General features: G+C 28.5%; 2 long non-coding RNA genes across 3 annotated transcripts; one reads left to right on the forward strand and one right to left on the reverse strand.

Moving 5' to 3' along the window:
- Positions 1 to 1,533: 1,533 nt before the first annotated feature.
- LOC124418890 lies at positions 1,534 to 4,362 on the reverse strand. 2 transcript variants are annotated; one of them, XR_006940286.1, is made up of 4 exons: positions 3,981 to 4,362; positions 3,759 to 3,896; positions 3,508 to 3,645; positions 1,534 to 2,150 (listed from the first exon to the last, which is right to left on the reverse strand). It is a non-coding gene; the product is annotated as an uncharacterized LOC124418890 (long non-coding RNA). The 2 variants fall into 2 exon arrangements; XR_006940285.1 differs by lacking the exon at positions 1,534 to 2,150 and having other exon boundaries at positions 2,522 to 3,645; positions 3,981 to 4,351.
- A 222-nt stretch (positions 4,363 to 4,584) lies between these two features.
- Positions 4,585 to 5,871, forward strand: LOC124418889. Its single transcript, XR_006940284.1, has 3 exons — positions 4,585 to 5,194; positions 5,326 to 5,482; positions 5,574 to 5,871. It is a non-coding gene; the product is annotated as an uncharacterized LOC124418889 (long non-coding RNA).
- The last annotated feature ends 5,750 nt before the right edge of the window (positions 5,872 to 11,621 follow it).

Raw genomic sequence — 11,621 nt, forward strand, 5'->3', positions numbered from 1 at the left:
CACTGCATCAAAACACCTTTAAAGTTTTACCACATATTGTGTACCATTAGCTTAGTACGCAAACATAACAAGTACAGGAGAAGCAAAAAGCCTTATAACTTCGTAGCTTTAAAAACTATAAACGTTATTATCTGCTTACATCTCTCCTTTTTTAAGATAAATTGTGAAACAATTTAATAATAATGTTATTGAGTACAACATTATAAATTTTTCTTTCCGTACTGGTTTTGTCTTCAAAATATGTAATTTTATATTATTTGATACAAGTGTTTTGCTGTGTACTTCGGACAAAGTGTATAAAATTCAGTTCGTGTGAATATTATTTTAACGCTGAGAAATGCATTAAACATATCAGTAACCAGCAAAAAAAAATAACTTCCAAAGAAGCGAAAAAGATGTCGAATTTACCCATTGGAAGTACTGAAAAATACCAGAAGAAGTGATGATTTTAACACAGGCTTATCAAAGGATGGATGTTCTTTTTTTTATTCCAAATTTACTACACCTAATATCATTCTCAAGATGTAATTTTAATAACCTTTTTGGATTTTTTAGGATGTGAAATTGTAGTATTATAGAATATAACATAAATAATATTAACATAAATAAAAAAATTACGCGCATTTATCAATTAACTCAAAAATAAAAAACTTAAGGGAGTCAAATTTTAAAAGCGAGGAAAGTACCATTAACTCGCATAAAGAAGGCGCCGATTGAAAGGGCTGTTGTAGGAACAATTATTAAATTTTTTATATTTTAATACTAATGATTATTGTTCAAGAAATTTATTTATAATAAAAAATTAAATATTTTTAAATGAAACAATAACAGGAATATCGTTCGGAGAACTACAGCATAAATGAGTACGAATGGTAGTATTTAAATCGTTTGTAGTAGTCGGTTGTTTAATATCTAGTAATATATTCTTACGAGTAAAAGATCTTATTAGAACCATAACTTATGAAGCTGACAAGATTGTTGTAGGCTTAATATTAAAAATGTTTAAACAACTTAAGGAATACTGAGTGGTAGTTTTTCAATGTGTGTTAATTTTTTAATATATTAACAAATGTTATTTAAGGTATTTCCAGACTACAATACTGAATATTAATACTTGTCAAAAAATCATGTAGTATAATACAATTTCGTAGTCTAAATACAATTTGATTGATTATGACAAAAAATACATCTGATTCTTATGACATACCGACCGTATTTCTAAGTTTTTGAAAAATTTCGAAAATGTCTGATTTTTCATATGTATCAAACTTGTATTTAAAATAAAGAAACTTTTTCCTTACGATAAAAAAAACAGGAAAATAAAATAAATTGAAAATAAAGGAAAAAACCAGGAACATCATTGGATTTATAAAGGTAAGAGTTTATAAAATGTTTATTAAAATATTATGTTTATTAATAATATAAAATAAAAATATGTTTATTACAATATTAAAATATTTATGTATTTTTCTTACAGATTTTTTGATATACCAACAAAATTCTATAATATTTTAATTTTGAAATGTGTTAATACTCAGTATTGTAGTCTGAAAATACCTTTAATTATATTTAATATTTACGGTTTAAATTAATACTAAAATTATGTTGATTAATAGTTGATAGAAGTAGAGATTTTAATTTTTGTTTTAGGCTAATTAGAGAGTTTCAGCTATTTGAAATCATGGAGGAAGGATGATGCTCTTGTATTGAGCTTTGTATTTCAAATAACTCCATGACCAACAAATTCTCACTTTTTTATAGTAAATATATTAAAGTTCATTGCGTGAACACCTGTCATGTTTGCCTTATTCCACGTCTTCCTTATACCAAAACACGAATTTATCAAATGTGCTGAGGATTTGTGCTTCCTCACGTAGAGCACACTGTGGTTAATCTGGTATAAACAGAGTAAACCCAGATCATACCTGTACAAAAACATTCGGCACATTAATAAAGAACAACATCCGTCATACCGATTTTTCATAGCCCCACTCACTCCTCAAATTTGAGTTTAAACCACAGCCACCACGTGCATCCCAAAGGCACCTCTCCAATAACAGGGACAAGACAAAGGCCAAATCTTTGTGCTGCGATTATGTTGTTCTCTGGTAAAATCTCATGTCAAATCATTCCAAGGAAATTTAATATCTCTTTAAAAAATACCATTATTTTATTTATTTGACCTAACATAACCCATTTTTAATTCAATAAAATATCAGTTAGAACAAATATAATAATATCCCACTAAACAATTTTTGCCGACTTCGTTCCGACAGTTTTTGGTTTTAATTTTATTAATTTTTATAAGAAGTCATGACTTCTTAAGGATGCACAAATAAATAATAGAATCTTATAGATTCTTTTTAAAATTACTAAAATTAAATAATACTACTTAAATATTATATACGAAAATAGTGTATAATGAACACTATTTTCGTATTTATATTTTACATCAATTTAAAATTATAAAATTAAACCATAAGAAATTATATAATTTTTATGCTAATTTTTGTGTATTAACAATGTTAAAAGAAATTTAAACAATAATCATTACATATCTTGATGTTTTTTACATGATTTCCAAAGACTTACTGAGAAAATAAAAGAAAATAAAACTTAAATTCCCTTCAAAGTACAGCTGACGAATTTCAAAATATAAACGGTTTGTGCATGATTTTTATAAAAAAAAAACTAAACTTCCTTTAGATAATGTACAGAGTTATCGGAAAGTTTTCTTACAAAAGAGCTGAAAAAGGGAATAAAATGACTAAGTAAAAATAACTGAAAATGTGTACACTATTCTGTTAAATATCTAAAAGAACATTTTATTATTTGCTTAATTGTCTGATGAAGTTACAAAAACAATTATTTTCAGATTATGTGCAGACTTATCGGATATAATTCGTAAGCAATTTTATATTTTACTTCTTTACTAAAGATTTTGCAGAATATTCTCCATTATGTCTAAAAAATATTATAGAAATAAACAAACAAACTGTTCTTCGCCAAAGTGCATACAAGTCTGATTTTAATCGTTTAATACTTCAGAAAATGTGCAGAAAAGTTTGCCGATTATTCTGTAAAATGTCTTAAGGAATTATATATTATTCCTTAAAATTCTGATAAAGTATTAGAATTATTTCAGAAAATTTCTGACATCAGACATGTGTGAAAAAATTTTTTAATGGGTTATTTTGAATTTGTAGGCTTTTAATATTTGGTGAATAATTTTAAGCACTTTCAACATCAGTACATTTTACATATAAATGTCCTTATGCAAAAACGATTTAAAAGTAACCTATTGTTAACTAAATGATCGTTTTTGCATAAGGCGGAAAATGTTTAAGTTTACTCATAATTGGAATGTTGCTAAACATTTTTAAACACATAAGTGAGTAAAAATACTAAATTTGTATTCAGTATTTTAACATACATTGTGTTTAAAATGTTTAAATATTTTTCGACATGTATTTTTACACTAATTATACTAGGAGTCTGGTTACCTACAATAAATAGTGTTAATTTTAAGCAAACATTTATACGGTGCACAACTTTTTTATTTTTCAATTATTGCAGAAAAAATAACAAGACTAGAATCCTTAAAATTTACATATACAACCATCCATGTGAGCATTTGGGTAATACCTATGTACAAATAAAAAAGGACACGTATTAATTAAATGCAAAAATTCGCATATCTTGGAAAGTGTTAGAGCTGAAATCCCTAAATTTTGTATGTGTAATATTAAAATACATACCTATGAACTTTTAGAAAAAGTGGTGAAATTATAAAGTGGGCTGGGTCTGCTGCATATTTGTGAAAATAATATGCCTATAATTTTTCAGTTCAATGTAATAATATTTTATACCTTATGGGAAAGATAATAATTTTCTCTCTAAAATAAGATTTTAAATTTTAAGAATATACCTATAATTTTGATATACAATTTTTGAATAAAATAAAAAGTCTTATTATTTACCTAATTTCACACTTTTCAAACGATTTCCGGTACGAGTTTGCATTATCCGATTTGGCTAAAATTTTGCACCAGTCAGTACAAGACATTAATGAATCAAATGTACATATAATGTATCCGTATTGTACATAGGACACATTTATTACTTTCCTTAAGTGATTAAAATTACTTTCAAAAGAGTAATTACAAAGTAAATTACTAATGTCAATCGGAATATATGTACTTTATTCTTTATGACTTATGTGTATGTATTATTGTAACATTCAAATATTTTATTTGACATTTGTCAGTAAGATATATTTTTGTACACCACTACACTTTAAATGCATTAATGCTAATATTGCACATCTACATTTGTTGGATTGTTGAATGGTGCAAAACAAGGTAAGTCAATTCGACTTAAATCAACACGTCGACATTGTGTCTGGTATTATCGTACGAAGTGGCGACATTCAGTCTGCCCTGGCCTGGCGTTGTTGCCACATTTAACGTCTACGAGTTGTGAGTAAACAAAATTGAAAATAATAACAAAAAAACAGCTTGGGTACATAATAAAAAGGCAGCACTTAGTATACGAACATCGAATACATTATCATCTATATGCAGCACACTAACAATACATCGTGTCAAACTAAATCTAAAAATGAGTTATACACACATTCACACTTAAGTACGAATGAAGGTATGCATGAATGTGTATCCATAGAATAAAAACAAAAACAAAAAAATAATAAAATTAAATGAAACAAAGAAAACAAAAAATGATAATATGTGCATACATACATATGGTTGTATTTGTAATGGAATTTCACACTAATGCGGATGAGATATTGTTTGAGTATACTCACAGTATACTGTGTTTGTATGAAGCTGAACACATACATATGACACTGACTGTGTGAATCGTTTTTTAACGTCGTCGTCGTCTGTCTATTGAATTGGTTTTTGGCTCTGGCTGGTTCTTGGTTGAGAGTGTTTAAAGAGGGGGAAGGAAAACAAACGAACTATTCGATGATATTGCGTCAACAACTGATCACAAACAAGTATTTATTTGAAACATGGCAACATGTATATTTTTATACATTTGTTGGTGGGTATCAAACAAAAACCTGTTTGTCAACAGTAGACTCCCTGGTCATGTATATTTAAAAATGAAATTAAATGTAGGCGTTGTGGCGCTCTTTGCTTTTGCGGGCAAAATATGTACATACGTATATGTAAGTATGTACGAATGTAGAAATACCTAGAAGTATGGTTGTGTTATATAGATACCAATATATGTACCAACATAGTTTATGCATTTATATACATTAGAAATTTCAATTCTTTCTTCTAAAATGACCTGCAGAGCCTATAATATAAAACTTCCTGGATCAACCGCGCATAAAAAATATGTTTTATTTTGTGGTATTCATTTGATTTTTATAAATAAAACTGCTTAACTTGGACTTTCCCTTGGAGGAAGCGAATAGATTTTTTGGAGCCAGTAACCACACATCAGTTCGGTAAATAACTACTTCCCGAAATATATTACTACAAAAACTTTTTTTAAATGTTCCCCTATAAATTCAGATTAAAACAGATTCTGTATTTTAGATATTAAATTTCAACTTAAAACAAGGTGTCATATGAGTCGGACAGGGCCAAGTTTATGATGCACTACAGTAGTATGTTAAAAATTTAGATTATTTTTTTATAATAAAGCATTTAATTTGTTTTTTACTTCAATTCCAAAATATTTTTACGATTTGTTGGCGAAAAATATGGTTTATAAAGAAGTAAGCGTAAATATGGACCTGTCCTTATAAATTTTAGTAGAGGTATTTAAATCTACGTTAAAGTTGTTTATGCTTATTAGTGTTTGAAAGTAAATAGGTATTGAGGCCCGATTATGACAGTATAAAAATTAGACTTGTATAAAACTTGTGTTTTGCCGATTTTTTTGTTGAGATATAAGAACATTTAACATACTTATTGAAAACAATGTAGGTACCTATATGTATATTTTTACTTTCATGTAGGTAGGTATTTAGTTAAGCGAAAACACAATGTCGATCAAGAAGCATATTAATCTATGTTGTGAATACCAGAGTTTATCTTCTGAAATACATTTTTATCAACATTTTACCTGTAATCATGATATTTGAGTAATGGTGGAATAGGTATCCCACCAAAATTTCATGCCGTTTCTTAATTCCAATACCGTGCTAATTATAAGGATTAGGGATACGAAAAGTTTTATAAAAACTTTTGATTGTTCTTCTGAAAAATAACCACAAATTTTTTATAATTTCATTGACATCTTGAATAGTGAATTGCATGTAACATACGTCATTTAAACAAAATAAATTTTTACAATCAGTTTAAGTGTAAAACGTATATTTTTAATATTTGAAGTACGTTACACATAACACGTTACTGTTCCATTACTTCTTGGTGAATTTTTAAAACTTTAAAACCATCACTATTTATTTTATTAAAATTAAAAAAAATAATTTAATTGATTAATCAAATGTGGAACGAATTTGATTAATTTTAAAAAAGTAAATTCTAAACTCGGATCAAATAAAATGTGCAAACAAAAATAAAGTACTTCTATATCAAATTTAAAGAAAGTCATTACTAGAGTTATTCAATGTAATGGTAAGTAGTAGTCATTGAAAAGGATGTAGTTATAGAAGTACAACCCATAACCGAGTTTATGTTGGGAAGCTTTACATACGAGATATAGTATAGGTACTTTTATAAAAAAACTACTGTTGCAAAGACATAATTTTAATTTAAATTATTTTATTATTTCATAACTGCGTTATGTAGTAATTCCCCAATTTAAAAATAAAAAATTGCACCATGAAACAACGATTTCCTTAATAGTCGGGTCCTGATACACGGAGCGAAGCCGATGTCCAATATACCCCAGAGGAGAAAACTCTTGCGCTCAGCCGAAGGCCGATGAATATATACCATTTTTGAATTTTGAGGAATTATTTCAAACTGAAATAAATTGCCATTTTAAATGTGCCCCAAAGAGCGAATTTAGTCTCCAAAATTCGTTGCTGTGGCTTTCTGAACAAATATTTAGGGAGTTATATGATTTCCATGACGAAAAAATGGCGCCATGAAATAACTTCCCAAAAACAAAAATTAAATAAGTCCTCGAATTTGGGGACTTACTTCATAATAAAATAACTCTTCAAAATAAAAATGAAAACAAGCCCCAACAAAAAGAAATAACTCCCTAAATTAAAATTAAATAACACGCTACCTTAAATGCAATATAAACAAAAAACCCACTTAACAATTTTGAAGATTCTAACAACAAAAAATTTTTAGTTATACAATTTGCTAAATATTTGCGAACGTTAATTAAGATTTTAATGTAATCTATGAAAATTTGAATAATCTAATAGTTTTCTAGATACCTATATGAATTTTTTATTTAATTCATATGGGAGATGCTAAGTCCACGTTGAAAGTCCCCCCGTTATTCTTTAAATGTCCACACGTATGTCAAAGTTCTATATGTCTTCATGTTGTTAGAATCAATGTATAACAAGTAGTCCGACTCTTTGACAGCAGTACCTAATTCTAAGCATGTGTTAGTGAAAAAGTACCTAACTCTAAATATGTGTTTGTAACAAAAATGTATTTGTATCTATTTGAATTTTCAATACCAAAAATTGAAACTCTGTTTGTAAAACAAGATTCAACAACAACAAAAATGAAATGTCAATAAATTAATAAAAAAAATTTTCCAGTTTATAAAAATTAAACAAAACTCTAAATGAAAAGTTCATTAACACTATTTAAAAAATTGCAGTTTTTTTGTGGATAATTGCAATTTCGCGTTCGATCCTTAAAAATGGTCAAAAAAGTAAGTTAAACATTTGAGTGTTTTGACAAGTTTTAATTTCTCACAAGAGAGTCGATTTCACACGGCACTCGTAGATGTGAGATAGTAATTTCCTATATGTAAGAGTTGGACTACTTGTTATACTTTGGTTAGAATCATCAAAATTGTTAAGTGGGTTTTTTGTTTATATTGCTTTTAAGGTAGCGTGTTATTTAATTTTAATTTAGGGAGTCATTTCTTTTTGTTGGGGCTTGTTTTCATTTTTACTTTGGAGAGTTATTTCATTACGAAGTAAGTCCCCAAATTCGAGGACTTATTTAATTTTTGTTTTTGGGAAGTTATTTCATGGCGCAATTTTTTTATCAAATGAATATTAGAGTTTTTCGTCCAAAATGTTAACATGGATGTTAAAGTTCTTCGTGCAAAATTTAAAGATTATAACTTTAATAGCTTCCAAGATAAACTAATTTTTGTATTTAATATGGGAGATGCCATGCTCCCTACTGCTACTCCGCCTACTTGTTGTCAAAAATAATTATGTTGACACTAAGTGGCTCTGACAAAATTTGAGGACTCTAACTCTATTATCTCAGATATGAACAAATATTTCCTAAACAGACGGCCTACGGTTGGACGTAGGGATCTGTCTGCCTCTCTTTGTCGAACACAGAATTCGCTTAGTAAAGATTCCCTCAATAGCCTGTCAAAGTCCGAACGTTCTTGATACACAGAGATAGTATATTCTTAACGAAGCCGGTGTTCAATATACGCCACAGAAGAAAACACTTATTTTATTTTTTAAAGTAACTTTGTGAGGTGTTATTTCATGGCGTTAAAAATACCCAAAGTTTTATTAAAATCAGACATTCTTAATTTCAGTGTACCATATCATAACATTATTTACTAGATTTTTGTAAAAGGTCTCATGAAGAAATTCATTACAATTTTTTTGTAATCTTATAAAGCTACAAATGAAATTTGTAGCTTTATAAGTTCCAAATTCCAAAAATACTACCTATACCCTTATTCTTCCTTGAATTACCCAAATTTATGTTTTGTTTATTAAATTTTGGTTTATTTTAGAAACCGATGTTGGAAATATGAGTCCTGTAGAACACTTTTTACCTTTCTTTTCGTCTTTAATGATGTTTTACAAAAGCTCATTACTTTTTTATGAACAAAAATAATTTTATAAAATTTCAATTTTATAATATTAATAATATTTTCTAGTTTGTCTCGGATTTTTGCTTATATTTTTGTTAAATACTATTGGATAGTAGGCCAGACACAATTTTTTAAACGGTTTCAGAGTATTTCCTAGGGACTTCGGGTTGTTACACATGGAAAACTGATTCATTGTGGTAAACACTTTGTTTCCAATCGCATTCAGGCGGTTCTTAGATATATCGCCTAATTCAATTGTAACTAATTTAAAACTCGGTAACTGTAGTGAATATATGGTGTACGCATCTTTTTTAAATTATTATTTGGCATCTGGATTAAAATCAAATTAAAAATTAAAAGCCAATTTGTGGATTTAGTGTATTTGAAAATTATATTTGGTTTACAAAATTTTATGATGAAACAGAACTGAACAGAATAAAATATAAAAATGTATGTAATTGTACAAACTCATAAATATAAAATAGAAAATTGATTCTGATATAATGGACTTGGAATTTTGTTCTTCATTCTGTCCATCATCTATAAACGAACTCTACCCTTCCACGCATTTCCGCTGCTGTAAAATTATTAAAAAAGAATAGAAAAATAACACAAATTATATTTTAAGATAAATAAATCTTTTTTATCCGCATCAACTTATCTTCATACATTATTAATAATTAAATACTTTAAATTCGCTTTATTTCATTTATTTTTGTATACGTCAACTATAATTAATCGGTTGTGAATATCAAATTTTTAAATAATTTCTTCAATTTATAATTGGTTACAGTGCTTAATATTTTTTACTTTCTTCAGATTTTCGGTTAGACTAATATTTGATGTTCTTAAGTTTTAATTCTAAATAAAATTTGGACTGCAATTACTGATTTAACAGAAACAAGTAAGAGTGTTATATTCGGCTATGCCGAATCTTTTATACCCACCATCAAATCACTGTTATATAAATGAACTTTGATATTTTGAATATTTTATTATTATATATCGATATTAATGAGAACATCAGGGTAATATTTGAAAGAGGTCCATTAATGGGGGTTTTACTATTGACAGTGCTAATTTTTATAGCGAGTAGGGGTATTTATATATATATGGACCAATTCTCATTAAAGTCTGTAGGAAGATTTCAGTTCCTTATTTGTTTAAAATTTCATCGATCTACTTGTATTTTGAAGCCACTAAGGATCATTAAAGTCATAAAATATGGTAGTGAGATTTTAAATCAAAATTGTTTTATGTCGAGTTGCATTGCGGTATTCGTATTTTTCACGTCATTTCTGGGACGGAATTTATATGGGGGACTGATCCTCATAAAAATTGATAGAGTGATTTCGGTTCCTATAAAAGAGATAGAGATATTAGCTTACACGAAACTAGTTTATGTTGAATTTCATAAATCTACTGAGCCAGCACTGAGCTTTAAAGTCATTTTCTGAAGGGGCCTTATATGAGGGTAGTGTCAATTATAGACCGATCTCCGTAAAATTTTTTTCCTACAGGTCAGCTTTATTTCGAATTTCATCGCTTTACTCGTTTTTTAGCCCATTGCTTTACTCGTTTTTTTATGGGGACATTATATGGGGACATTATAGATCAATTAAGGCTCGATCCACATAAAATTAGTTTAAGAGTTTTTGACTGGCCAGAAACTTAATTAAGTCGAAAGAAACTTAGTTAAGGGTCTTAAAGTATTTTCTGATAGGGACCTTATGTTAGGGTTATGGTCAATTAAGGCCTGTTCCACATAAAATTTGGTAAAGAGATTTTGGCTTGTGAAAAACTTCTGTGAAATTTCATCGCTATACTCGTATTTTTAAGGCAGTAATGAGCGTTAAAGTAGTTTTATGGAGGGGACCTTATATGGGGGGTAGGGTCAATTATAGACCGATCCACATAAAATTTGATGGAAAGGTTTTGGTTCCTAAGATACATACTTATGTCAAATTTCTTCGCTATATTAGTATTTTTACGCCCATAATTAACATTAAAGTCGTTTTCTGAAGGGGGCCTTATATGGGGGGAAGGGTCAATTGTGAACCGATCCACATAAAATTTGGTAAATTTTGACTTGTATAAATCTTACTTCTGTGTAATTTCATTGCTATAGTCCGATTTTTAAGCCAGTAATGAAAAATTTATGGGGGGACTTCTTATGGGGGGGGGGCTAGGGTCAACTATGGACCGATCCACATAAAACTTGGTAGAGAGATATTGCCTAGTATAAAACTTATTTCTGGGAAATTTGGTAAAGTGATTTTGGCTAGTATAAACTTACTTCTGTTAAATTTCATCGCTTTAGTCGTATTTTTAAGCAAGTAATGAGCGTTATAGTAATTTTATGGAGGGTCTTTATATGAGGGGTAGGGTCAATTATGGACCGATCCACATACAATTTCATAAAGATTTTTGGCTGGTAAGATACTTCCTTATATCAAATTTCATCGCTATATGCGTTTGTTTAAGCCAGTAATGAGTGTTAAAGTCATTTTCTGAAGGGGACGTTATATGGGGGGTAGGGTCAATTATGGACCGATATACATAAAATTTGAGATATTGGCTTGCATAAAACTTATGTGTGTCGAATTTCATCGCTATATTCCCATTTT

The sequence above is a fragment of the Lucilia cuprina genome, chromosome 3 (genome assembly GCF_022045245.1).
Source record: "Lucilia cuprina isolate Lc7/37 chromosome 3, ASM2204524v1, whole genome shotgun sequence".
Classification (NCBI taxonomy): domain Eukaryota; kingdom Metazoa; phylum Arthropoda; class Insecta; order Diptera; family Calliphoridae; genus Lucilia; species Lucilia cuprina.